The 11,328-nt window shown below is 39.3% G+C and overlaps 1 protein-coding gene across 4 annotated transcripts in view; it reads right to left on the bottom strand.

Moving 5' to 3' along the window:
* aco1 (aconitase 1, soluble) overlaps positions 1 to 8,477 on the bottom strand; it is a 34,801-nt gene extending 26,324 nt beyond the window's left edge. For 2 of the 4 annotated variants that reach the window (XM_088934248.1, XM_088934008.1), the window contains exon 1: positions 7,107 to 7,184. The gene's annotated coding sequence lies outside the window, so the exon portion shown is untranslated. Of the gene's footprint in view, positions 1 to 7,106; positions 7,185 to 8,458 lie in introns of those variants that run through there. The other 2 variants (XM_088934175.1, XM_088934090.1) reach the window with 2 other exon arrangements.
* Positions 8,478 to 11,328: the final 2,851 nt, after the last annotated feature.

The raw sequence follows: 11,328 nt of genomic DNA on the forward strand, positions 1-11,328 counted from the left end.
CAAGCACTGATCACAGAACCTTTTGTTATGCACTAGAAAATGAGGTGCTGAAAATAGTCACCCTCCTGACTTAGTGGAGCTGTCGCCGAGAGTGATGAAACAGGTTCCACGCAACAACTGAACAAGAGACAACTGGTAGGAGGACTGGCACCTCTTGTAAGCTCTACACCAGAACAGCCTCAGAAACGTGGGGCTACACTACTAATAATTCAATACAAGACACACAAGGAAGGGAAATCCAATTTCCCAATTTTATGTTTTTTTATTTGCAAATCATGTGGTTCGTTATTTCAAACCAGTATTGTGTGCAGTGTTTCTTTTTTATATTTTAATATTGGAAACAAAACTGAAAACCTTCAAAAATGAGCCAAAACAGCTATACTGTTTCATTCAGTATCTAACCTGACCAAAAGCCTTGAAAACAGCTTCATGAAGGACCTTCATAGTTTGGGGAAAACAACCCTGGATAGTCATGTGATGTCTCACAACTGCATAATCTTCTCACTGAACAGCCAACACAGCCCTACATTTCTAAAGGTATGTAGCGAACACAGACTTCCTGTTAAATTCAAATCACCATAAAAGGAGGAGGTAACTGATTTTCTATGGGGAAAAAAAGAAAAAGGGTGTCATTCCTGTAGTCTCAAAGAGCCAGTCCACTAAAAAGAATATGCATTTCAGAAAAGATACTGATTGGCCAAAGGTTTATGTTGAAAATCTTAACTTTAAGAACACTGTAAAAGGCTACCTGTTAAAGACAACTGAATCATTCCTTCGAAATCTGAAATGCTTAGACTTTTGCTCTGGAGTTTCATAAATTTGGTCTAAATAACTGTCAGCCTCTATCTAAATGTGCATTTTACCCCTGCCGCAAACACTTACAATACAAGCCTCTGTGACTGCAAATGTGTATGTAAAGTTCCTCACACCATTCATACAAAGGAGCCTTTCAGTGCCATGTTGCTTCCCAATGGTGGTTAATGTATACCATAACTGTAAAAAACAAGCCACGGAGAAACAGGACCCTCCTACATTCTAAAAACAGTTAATGGCAGTTTGGGTTTTGATTGAAATCACAAAAGAATTCATGCTCACACATTTTTATTTATTGCTTTCCATACTTTCTGACACCACTAAGGACTGCAAAATAACATAAGGAAACTACATGGATCTGCAGTTAAGACTGAGAAGAGAAAACACTTCTTCACCCAAAGGGTTATCGCAGTATGGGACAGCCATGTTGTTGAAGACAATAACCCAGTTTCTTTCAAGACATGGCTGTATATAAGGAACAAGCTTGGATCCATTAACTAACAATTACCAAACAGACTAGATGGGCCAAGTGGTTTCCTTTCATTTTTAACTTTTCTTGTGTTCTAATCTCATTGTAAATTCTGAGGAAAATGTCCAATATTTCCCTAAACACAAAAAGAATATCAACTTGATCGTGTAGACAAAAACCACGGGTGTGTTCGTTCGTGTGGGCAAATTATGTGCTGACTGACACTCGAGCTCATTTAACGCGAAGTAAGCATTTTCCAATTGGGAAAGCAAGGCCTGACATCCTGATACGTGCAAATATCAAGAGTAAATCTCATTTCTGAGGGTCGAGGAATAGGTCTAGGCAATGGGAAAAAAGACAAGTCTACAGTATGTCCGCATGACTGAAAATGAATGTAAGGTGTGAAGATGCACTTTTTAGGAGAAGAGCGTGCACAGCCCTCATTCCTCCCATGCTGGTATTGAGTATGGAAGCAGTGATTTTTCACTTTCACACTGGGAGGCCTGCATCAAAAATAACTGCTGAGAAACATGATTTCAAAAAATAATAATCCCTAGTGGCACTCTGGCGCAGTGTTTAGCATAATTGCCTTGCAGCACTGTATCCTCAGGGGTCTCTGGTTTTCTCCCTTACTGCAAAAACAGGTTGTTGTCCCTGTGTGCACAGATACAACATTAAAAGAGTAGATTTCTAAAGAGGATAGGATGGTTATTTCCTGTATAAAACATTCAACAAGTGAACTCTGCAAACTGAGACAGGAGTAATGTTTGTAGATAGCAACAGGAACTTAAAATATTTCCCAGTGCATAGCTCATTTCAAAGACAACTGAGCTAAGCCTTAACAAGAATTCACACAGAATGAAAATGGTTGATCTGTACTGGATAAAGCAGATACAAAATGGTAGATTCACCTGCAGCTACAACTCTGACATGTAGTAGAAGCTACTGTATGAACTCAATCACTTGGAGCCTTTATTACTTCATGTTAGAATTAACAATTATTCAGAAAACCATAAAAATATAATTGATAACAGTCATTTTTAAATACAAGTGGCTTGTAAAGGAGAAATGCAGTCCCAAATTCTCAGAATGGTATTTCCATTGGATTAAAAAAGATGTATTCACAAGCCTGCTTGTTTACAATGTAATAGGGCCACAATACACCACTGGAAGTTTTGTTGCCTCGTTCTGAATCACAGAATATGGTGCTGTGCACACCTGGAAAATTTGTCTATTTTGTGATTTAAATTAGAGGTTTTTACAAGTTAATGTGTATATTTTCCTTTTAGGATTGTTTGAAATACACTCATCAATGCTGCTTCTAACCCTGAAATATAAAAATAGTGTTGCAGTTCCCTTTAAATGAATAAGCAAATAGTATTTCAAATTAATATTTTTCTCAGCAGCTGAAGCTATAACAAAATGATTTAGTTAACCTTTAATCAGACATTTCATCTCAGTGTCCAGGCAATTTTTTTCACACTTTCTTTTTATAATACTGTCTTTCTCAATCAGCAAACATGAGCCATACTTCTGAGTCTATGCCAGAAGTCCATGCTCCTGTTTAGTAAGAGATTTGTGCAATGAAATGCCTATTGGTCTAGCGATGGTCTGACTGATCCTGTCAGAAGGTACGATGTCTGAAATGACCCCTCAGGCAATAACTGCTGATTGATACGTATCTTCAGCTGGGACTTTAGAGCTAAGTATTAACACAGCTGTAACAGTTCTCTCAGGCTTAGTCACTGTGTCATTGGCTCTCACCACACAATACTGAACATTCCAGGAGTCCAGTCAAGGTCAGGGTCAGAATTATTAAGTATTGTTTCATTCCACAGTAAATTTACTACACAAATTGTATTATTGTACAGTATTAGGGACAACTTTGGAATAACATCTTCAATATACACATTCTATGAAAGTGCAAAATTTAAAAAAAAAAGAAGTGGGCTTTATAATGTTCAAATGTCTTTTCTCAAAGCGGACTATTTTTTTAACCAAAATAATCAAGTTAGTTAAAACTTCCCAGCTACTGTTTGTTTCACAAACTTCCTTCTTCACAACCCAACAGGTAAACCCAACCCAAAAACACTTCACTACAGAAGAACCTGAAACATAGCAACCCAAATGCCACACCATAAGGTTTTGATCAAAACCTAAGCATAAATCTTGTGTGGGATATCAGAAAATCTTCTTCTGGAAACCTGATACACCCATCATACAAATCAATCATTTTTTCCTACCAGAGATATATGATAAGGGTTCATAAGTCTACATCAACACAATTTTACATGTAGGCCATTTCTTATTAATTTGGCTGACACTGTTAGAACAGCTTTCAGAGGTTAAAATTCTTTTTTTGTCTGGGTTTGCTAGAGCAATCTGGCCTCTCAAGTGTACCACAACAGTGCAGTGTCCCCACTCAGAATTTTAACCCATGACCCTCCAATCAGGAGTCCAGAGCCCTAACCACTACACACACCCCAAAGGGGCAGCATAATATAGTGCCAATATAGTCCCAACAAACCGTTAAAAGAAATGGAGTCATGGACAGATTGAGGGCTGTGAATCTACAAGTCCCAGGAAGAGAGTAAGCAATCACAGGAAACTGATTGCTTCCTGGGAAGAACCTGCTTTAGGTATTTAAGGGAAACATGCTGGTCTGGGTGTTTAAACTAGCAGGGGAAAGGGGAGGGGGCTGCTGGGTACAAGGAGAAAGCTAGAGGGTAAATGAGGGCTGATCCTTTGGCAGAGGAACTTGATCAGTATTCTGTACTTAGACAAAGGGAGAAACAAGCACACGGACTGGACAAGGACATGAGGATGTGGTGCAGTCGTTAATTTTCAATAATTAATCGCCACTAAAGCACACAGGAGGCCCAAGAGCCGCACTCGGGCCACAGTGTGCTGATAGCCATGTGGGAATCCTGCACTAACGAGACTATCTACAGCTGCGCCTCCCGATAGGGACAGCTATAATGCTCACATGGCTATTTCGCCGTTCAGTAAAGAACCTCGTCTCTGACCTTCAGACACAGGTGTAATCTCTGTTTTCCCTCAGCAGGCCCTCTTCCTCTATCTCAGAAGGTATTGAATGGAGGCCGCTGTCAATGCAGGACCAAAGATTTCATGTAGCACTGTTACAGTGGAAAGGTATTATTTTTCCTGTATTCATCACCTACCCTGCAATGCAATATTGACTTAGATGAGACTGATATCTCTAGTGTGGTAAGTTAAACGTAGATCTTCTTTTTATTGTACAAGATCTTGAAAAGGTGGGCGGCACAGTGGTGTAGCGGTCAGCACTGCTGGGGCCCTGTGTTCAGCTCCTGCAGTGCTACCTGAAGGGAGTTTGTATGCTCTCCCTGCATCTGCCAGCAGCAATTCACTCTGCAACTCACAACTGGCAGCCCACTGAAGCTAAGCAGGTGTGAGCCTGGTCAGTACCTGGATAAGAGACCTCCTGGGAAAAGCTAAGGCTGCTGCTGGAAGAGGTGTTAGTGGGGCCAGCAGGGGGCGCTCACCCTGTGGTCCATGTGGGTCCTAATGCCCCAGTATAGTGACGAGGACACTATACTGTAAAAAGGCACCATCCTTTGGATGAGATATAAAACGGAGGTCCTGACTGTCTGTGGTCATTAAAAATCCCAGGGTTTCTCGAAAAGAGTAGGGGTGTTACCCTGGTGTCCTGCCCAAATTTCCCATTGGCTCTTACTAATCATGGTCTCCTAATCCATCTATCTATTACTTTCTGACATATAATGAACCTTTTGAAATGGCTTCATTACTCTGCTCTCCTCCCCACTGATAGCTGATGTGGGGTGAGCGTTCTGGCACACTATGGTTGCCGTCGCATCATCCAGGTGGATACTGCATATTGGTGGTGGTGCATGGGAGTCCTCATTACCTGTAAAGCGCTTTGAGTGGAGAGTCCAGAAAAAGCACTATATAAGTGTAAGCAATTATTATTATTATTATAATCTGTGTGGGTTTCCTCCTACAGTACAAAGACTTACTGGTAGGTTAATTGGCTTCTAAGAAAACTGGCCCTAATGTGTGTGTCTGCCCTGTGAGGAACTGGCATCCCATCCAGGATTCATCCCTTAATTGCACCTGTGGCTTGCCAGGTTCGGCTCCAATGTGCTCTGCAACCCTGTACTGGATAAAGCAGTTAGAAATGTATTGCTGAAAAGCATTTCAGAAATCCACTGGATAACTTTTATTGTTTAATGTTGTCTCACTGCATTTTACATACAAAACAGAGTGTACCTCATCTGCTCTTAAAATGGGTGCCCTCTTTTCCAGCTGACCTTTGTACATGTTATTAGGGAAGTAAGCAGATGGAGAGATCAAGATGGTTCTTGCAATACCAAAGCAAATCAAGATGGCTCTTACCAAACAGCAAGCAAGGGGCATATTTTAAAAAATACCACACTGTGAATGTTGTGATCCAACTAAAGAAGCCATCTCTGGAATAGGAGACAAAATTCCAAGACCGCTTTCTGGAAATCTGTGTTGAATGCAGGAGAGGCGGAAGGATTAATCTTACAAAACTTGTTATTGTAACTGTATGGTCACAGAACCAATAATAACAGAAACGATTATGTTCTCCCCCAACCTACCAAGTAATTCTTACTCAAACATGAGTTACCGAGATTTGCACAATATCCAGAAAGTCAGAAATAAGGTAACTTTCTTTGGAGATTATAAATGTAGTTCCCAGACCTCAAATGGCATAAATATAATCCTCATAGTATAAAAACACTTTCTGTACTGTACACAGGCAGAATATTAAACGACAAATTAACTTATTAACAATTTTAAGTTTCAGCTTATTTCAATATCTTCTAATACTCATCTCGTTTTAAAGTGGTCTTAGAAATATTAAAAGCTTCATAATCGTGTCCTATTGTTCAAGTACAAGCTCTGTCATAGGAATACAGCGTTCTACTCTAGCCTACTGCAAATAAGAAAAATTAAAAGGTTTTTGGATTTTGGCAAATTAATGGCAATAGCTTTTAAAAATTGAAGTAGTACGTAAATTTTATGTAACATCCATAATATGACAGAATTGAAAACATTATTGGCTGAAAATGTAATTTGTTAAACGATTTAGTTGATTTATTTGCATGCATGTCTTTAATCTACAATGATATATTTCAGTTCTAAATGTGTTTTTTTCTGCCAGTTCTATAAACTGATGTTTTATATGACGCGTGAAACACGTTAATGCAAAAAAGCACCAGCATGCAGTACAGTAAATTAAAGTAAGATAAGAAAACATTATCATTGCCGTAAAAAAAGAAATGCACTACTATCTCTTTTTAACAACCGTCTCCCGAAGTTAAATAACTTTAAACCAATTATTTTAAAAAAACGTTCCAGAACACAAGTAATGCTGTTGTTGAGTAGGTTCACTATACGATTAAGTACACCGATCTACAGTAGAGGCATTATTTCCAATCCAAAGAAAAATACTTCATGCAGTCTTGGTTTATCACAGCTGTGAAACTAGCAGATTACCTCTAAAATCTCAACACCCGTACTTTAATTTGAAAAATGCCTAGTAATTTTGAAAATCACTTGCACAAAAATTCTGGTGAGCCGACAGAACTCTGGCCTAGTGCTGTCCGGCTGTAGTAAACACAGTGGAAAATACAGGAGTAAGTGGAGAGGTGCGAGATTGTATTTCCTGAAACAAAATATACGCGACTAGCTACTAACCACATCCGATACATAGTAACACATTCTCCTAAAACAGAGAAGGACTGGACTACTTTAAAGGCTATACACACGAAATCTGTAGATTGTTTTCAGCACTTACAATTCACTGGCGAGTCTCTGGGAAAACAGTACAGCAGCCAATAGTTACCTTCTTATTAAAATGCCTGATGAATTTTGCGCTCTCATCTACGTAGTAATGCGGTAAGTGTGACTGGGGTTTAAAGAGACAGTGTCCAGCTTTAGGGCCAAAGAAGGATAATACTGTAATTCAGAATAAAACGTTACCCACTGACGCGACCCTCGAAAGGGAACATGAGAAAACGTACTTGTACTGCAATGTTTTGTAAAAAAAAACTAAAATGAGAAAAGTTAACATGATAATTTCAGATAACGTTTCTAGATAATATAAAATATTAGTGAAAATACTGTCCATTACACAAATTCAAAAACTAAAATATGTTACTGACCAAAGGCTGTTTTTTTTACGTAAAGTAGTACATATACAACGATTCAATTCAGATTCCAGCTGAATTTGTCTCTGTTGTATACGTCTGGGGAACAAGACTTGAGATAGTGATCTTTAATTGTTGGACTTCTTAGTGCCATTCATCCAGAATCATTCAGTATCATAAATGTCAAATCGCGAATATGAACCGGGAGGCAATGACGTGTGAAATAATATAGATATGTAATAATGTGTTGACCATTCTTGAGGCATAACAAATTCAAAATTAATATTACAGACATTGTAATAGAGCAACTCTCACCTTCTCTCAAACGATTTGTACTCAAAATATACTTGCGAAGTTTGGTTACGATTGACATACACTTACATTCTAGACAATATGGTAATGATTCAGCTAATACAGCCTATTGACATTAATGTTCAGTTCAGCCCGCAGTGAAACTCTGCTAAAGGTCATTACTTCGGCAGGAATCTGTGTAGACCATTTAAAAAACAAAAATCTATTTTAAAGGGTGCATTCATATTATCAAACATCTTTTGAAAGTGAAAAACGTCCTATTTTCATTATCCATGATGTAGGATTTATCTTAAATATTATGCGTATTTTATCAAAACGTACAATGTGAAGAAGAAACTCGACAGTTCATTTCTGAATTGATAAACTGGCATGTTAATATTTTACGTAAGGGTTACAGCTACGTTTGTTATAACTTTATCAAACTTGGGTTTTAATAAGCACTTTTCACTTACACAGCACCTTATTAAGACCAGTAATGTTTGAAATCGTCTTGAGCATGAGAATCTGCTATATGAAACTAGCTATGAATTATTTGACTTTTTACGTTTTTCTCTTGGTCTTTTATTTAATATCTATATGTAAAGAAATGTAATTCTGTTATAATTGGACTCAAAAACAGAATGAACGTGCATTAATGGATTCTAACTTTTTCAGTCTTTTAACTGTTGTGTTGGTACGTTCTACAGACCTTTCTTCCGGTGAGCTTGCTCAAATCTACATTAGCACCCAAAGTATGGTGAGATTGTAGGTCCAAATATAAGGCAACTTTCACCGTTTAATGGTACATTTTTTTCATATGCAAGTTTCATATAAAAACGACGAGCATAACAAAACCAGCAACGATAAGATTTTGTTTAATCCATATACTACAAACTATTTGAAGGCAAATTTAAAATGTTATTTCCATATACAATATATAACGTTAAAGTGTATTGCTGGTACTCCTGGCAATAATCGCTATGATTCCCTGTGCTATCAGGCGGTTATGAACTTGGCTGTTGTCATCGGAGAATATTATTTCCCAGACGTCTTCGGGGGTCAAAATGGCATGATGGGACGCTGACAGTCATGAGAAAAATGCTCTCGATAAGGGTCAACTGGAGGGCATATAATCCGTCCTACTATGCAATTAAAATTAAAATAAATACTACAATATGCTAAGCAACATCAATCAGGAAAGTACTACTCATCTATCTGAAAATGAGTTTGCGGTGTATGGTTGCCCTCTGCTGTTGAGGGTCTGGAGTACAATTTTAATTCTGATCGCTTGAGTTGTTTCAGAACGCCGTATTGTTTACTGCTAAAGGTGTGTAAAGCTTCAAAATCTATTACTTTATTTATTGAGGCGCTTCGGTGGAATTCAAATAAGTATTAGTCCTGAACTCAAAAAGCACTGAAACATAAAATTGGTATGTATGCAATCCATCTTTTGTATAATAATTTACAAAAATCACCTAGAATTACCTGAATGTCAGTAGCGTGCAACAGAATGTCATCATCCAGTTGCCTCTTTACTTGTAATCTGTTAATTTCGGTAAAGTTATGTCATGATAGAGACGCTAAAATGCAGGAACTGTCACCTACTATGCGCCCTAGCAATTGTAAGGTTGCCAGGACCCATTTCTCCCACACAACAGGTTCTGTATATATCCCAGAAACACTGGTGCACCCACAGACCAGACAAGACAGTTATTATAGAACTCATAATTGCCCTTCTTATTCTCTAGCAGTTATAATATCTATTACTGCCTACCTGGCATAGAACACAAATTATCCACAGGTGACACACACCCACAGACCAGCAAGAACCCCATGCACACCAGTTTCCAAAAACCATTGTCCCAAAGAAAGCATCCAGCAGAGTTATTCTCCTGAAACCAGCTTCAGATAGTGCCTCCTTCTGCCACAGCTGCACAGAACTATAGTCCTTTGAGCAATGTGGTCCCTTATGCACCTCCCTGTTCCAATATCGTGTAGGAGATGAAGAAGATGATGCTGGAGCCTTCCTCTACTGCTCTCTGTAGAATCCCCCAGTGATGTTTAAGTCCTCTATTGTCTCTCCTGTGTCTATTCCCCAATATTCTCCTTTGCCCAGCCTCCTCTTTTTGAGTCTGACTGAGGCCTATATAGCCATTTACTGGCCAGGAGTGGTAGTGTCCTTGTGATGTCCTGGGCGCAGGACATCTTGGGGCCAATTAACAGTCTGTCTGCATGCAAATGACCAGGTGTCATCAAGCTCTGTCTCTCCTTTGTTTTCTTCCTGCCTCCCATTACCCATAATCCATTCTGCACTGGCTAAGCACCAACACCTCAACATGCCTTCCCTCACTTCCCTGGAGTCTGACCAAAAAGAGTGTGTCCTTCACTCCTTGTTGACTGGCACATGCCACACTATTTGTGCTTGAAGACCTTTGAATGGAAGTTCAAAGAAAATTGGAGCACCCCTGGTAAAGACGATGGCCACTATTTGCAAACTTAAAGTCAGCATAGTCCCCAACACCTGTTGCCCCACATGCACTCTGGTCACTCTGTGGTTACATTCTGGGTAATTTTCTTTTGGAATCCAAAATTATAGTGAATACCACTTTATAGAAAAAATGCTTGTATTCTGTTATTCACAATATAGCAAGGGTGGCACAGTTGATAGTATTAGTATAGTATAGTAGCCTCACTGTGCTTGTCCTATGTTTAATTCCAAACTGGGGTGCTATCTGCATTGAGTTTTTATGTTCTCCCCATGTTCATGTGGGTTTTCACCAGGTGCTCCAGTTTCCTACCACGGTCCGAAGACATACTGCTGGGTTGATGTGCTTATGGGAAAACTGGCCCTGGTGTGAGTGTGTCTGTGTGTGCCCTTGAATGGAGTGGCATGTCATCCAGGGCGTCTTTTGCTTGCTGCCTTAAGCTCCGGCTTCCCCACGACCCTGAATTGGATGAAGCGGTTAAAAAATTGAGCCACTGTGTAGTTATAGTATAATAGTCAGGTAACAGCATCACAGCTCCATCAGTTGTGCCCATTAGGACTTCCTTCCCAGAACTCCACACAGGAGGTCCCTTGTCCTGCCTTGCTTACAATACACCTAATGGGTACAGAGTGAGTCACCACCCCCACATACTGTAAACATGTCATATTCTCAGTTTAGTAACACCAAAGACCTGAAACACTGGGAACACAGCAAGTAGAAGGAACAAATACAAACAGAGAGACAATTAAAACAGATTACTCCCATCGATTGTTTGCAACTGTTCTTTAGGAATATCTCAATCAAACACCATAATAATCCATAAGCATTACATTTCTCATGACCATAGGTCAGTACTTTAATCTAATTTGCCACTTTGCAATGCAGTCACCACCTTCAACAATCCCATGAAGAGCTGTCATGGTGAGGTGTCAGGTAACTGTTCTGCTATCACTCAGTACCAGGTTGAAACAGGACTTACTGGCACTGGGGAGAACATGTTCCCTGCACCCAGTTCATTACTGAAAGCCAGTTACCTTTTCAGCCTGCGTGTGTTTAGGTATTTCAGGTAGTGAGCAAAGCTTATATGGGGGTG

Source organism: Atractosteus spatula, chromosome 1 (genome assembly GCF_055471065.1).
Source record: "Atractosteus spatula isolate fAtrSpa1 chromosome 1, fAtrSpa1.hap1, whole genome shotgun sequence".
Taxonomy (NCBI): Eukaryota; Metazoa; Chordata; class Actinopteri; order Semionotiformes; family Lepisosteidae; genus Atractosteus; species Atractosteus spatula.